At 36.8% G+C, this 2,525-nt stretch overlaps 1 pseudogene; it reads right to left on the reverse strand.

Annotated features, from left to right (window-relative positions):
- Window positions 1–10: 10 nt before the first annotated feature.
- Window positions 11–2,525, reverse strand: part of LOC103518931 — a 3,735-nt pseudogene continuing 1,220 nt past the window's right edge.

The raw sequence follows: 2,525 nt of genomic DNA on the forward strand, positions 1-2,525 counted from the left end.
GTGTCTGGACTCATGTTCACATTAGGTTGACCTGGAGTTTGATTGTAGAAAGCGTTCTGAAAAGCGTTATTCCCGCTTGCATCATAGTTGTGTCCATACTCCTGCCCATGTCCTTCATAATAATGTTTATTATGACAGTTCTGATGATGGCTTTGCATATTCTCATGGGTGACTGGTGTTGTATAGTTGTTATTCATAGCTTTGCCATTGTATTCATGCATGGCGTAGTCATTATTTGTGTTGTTATAGTAGGCGTGGTTTTCATTATAGTTCTGTACATTGTAGTTCATGTTGTAGTTGTAGTTTTCGTAATAGTTTCCGTTGTAGTTGTAGTATTGTTGATTATTGTTGTTGTAGTTTTGCAACGGGTAGGTTTGTCGCGTTGAATTGTTCGTTGCTGATTGTCTTGGATTGTTCGTCGTTAGTTGATTATTCGCTACTCTTTGATTTGCATTTGTTCTATAATAGTCTCTACTTGGGTACCTATAGGTGTTTGAGGTTTGCGTCCGACAGTTGTAGTTTTGTGTGTAACTTTGCTGTTGAGGACTTAGATGTGGTGATAGATTGTTATGGTGTGGTGATGATAAGTGCGATATATCACTTTGTGGTGATATACTCGTGTTGGGTGAAATGTTCTTGTGTTTTACTATTTGTATGAGCGACTTTTGCGTCATGATTGTTGTGGTAGTGTTGCTATTTGGTGACATGGAGGGGATGTTGATTGGTATTGGTGATCTACATGATTTGATTTTGCTGTACAGGCTTGTTGTATTCGGACTACGAGTGTTGAAACTATTTGTTACTTTATCATCTTTAATTGTTTTGTTTGGACTTGAACAATTGATTTGTGTACATGTCGAGCTCATACAGTTTGTATTACACATACTTGTTTTGTTATTGTTATAATTGCAGTACTGAATTTGTTCTCTAGTCGTCTCTCTAATGTGTTCTATATTTTGTTCTATTTTAATTATAATGTTGTCTTTACTATTCAGCTCGGGTGGTGGTTCGTCCTCGTGAAGTTTCGTATTGTATTCGTTATTACTTCGGGTATCATCGTTATAATTACTATGTTGACTACTTATACTAGATATTGCACTGTTACTTATATTATCACAATTCGCTGCAGGTTTGTCTTCTTTGTTTTTGGTTTTGTTGGTGGTGTTATTGTTGTTGATTTTGTTGCTATCCGTGGATGCAATGGATTCTTTCTCTTCGTCATGGTCGTTATCGTTTTCATTATCATTCTCGTTATCATCATTGCCTTTGTTCAACGTTTGTCGTTTGTGTTTCATTCTTCGGTTTTGGAACCACACTTTTACCTGTGAGAACAGACAAAAGAATTGAACAATGTTATTAGATCCAATAGCCCAATAGCACAAAAGGCACTGAATAGTTTACCCCTTTCTCAATTTAAAGCAGTGTAATTTTAGGTAATTTTTTTACCAAAATAATCTATTGTTAATTGTCACACATAGACAAAATTTGCTTAACTATCTTCTTAGAATGTTACGTGCAGTTCCTCGTTTTTAGACATCAGCAGCAATGGCTTCCATTGTCTTACTTACTTGTCTTTCAGTTAGATCTAAGGAGGCTGGCTATCTCTATACGTCTAGGTCGACACAGATACTTGTTGAGTGAAACTTCTTTCTCCAACTCTAGCAGTTGGGTGTTGGTGTAGGCGGTTCTCAGTCTTCTGGGGAGTCCATTTCTGCGAACAGAAGAAAGTTTAGGAGATGTTATTGGATGGGTTATCTTACCCAATCAATCTAATATATAAAAATGAAATATTTGTTTGTTTGTGTGTGTGTGTTTCGAACTTTATGCCTGCCAAACCGCTCATCCGATTGCTATGAAACTTTGTGAACTTATTGCTTGCACTCCCGTGAAGGTTATAGGCTATTTTCCGGTTCGTGTTTGTTAAGCTACGCCGAGGAAGACCACTAAATGGATGAGTGACATGAACGGCCATGCCTTAAGGATTACCTAGCAGAAATCCGGAGCGAAGCGACGGATTCGCTAGTAGTTCAATAAAATCCAAATTGGATAATTCTCCATTACCTAGTACCTACTTGTGAAATTTAATAAAGTAGGGAAAAATTTGAACCCAAAAAAGTGCTTTTTAAGTCTTATTGCTAAACTTTTGAGTCAGCCTGTGGTGTCACAAAACTCCCGTTTTCTTCTAACCACCCTGTTTTAAGAGTCTCCTATATCCTGTAAAACCTTCTCTTTATTCAAAACTTGTATCCATACTTTTATATTGCAAAATCTTTTTCCCCGTTGAAGAAAATGAATTAATCACTATTTACTCCATTTTTCCCTGATATTTTATATCTAAGCTTTCTTTCCCTTCTTCTTTCTTTCTTCTTCTTCTTTCTTCCGTTCTTCTTTCTTCCTCTTCTCTTTCTTCTTTCATTTGTGTACTTTTAACTAGAACTTACCCTTTCCGTAACGCCGAAAAATACAGACCAATAAAACTGTACGTGCGTGCCGATAAACAAGACGAGGGGGCAAGAAAAATCTCC

The sequence above is a fragment of the Diaphorina citri genome, unplaced genomic scaffold (assembly GCF_000475195.1).
Source record: "Diaphorina citri unplaced genomic scaffold, Diaci psyllid genome assembly version 1.1 scaffold2440, whole genome shotgun sequence".
NCBI classification, from domain to species: Eukaryota; Metazoa; Arthropoda; class Insecta; order Hemiptera; family Psyllidae; genus Diaphorina; species Diaphorina citri.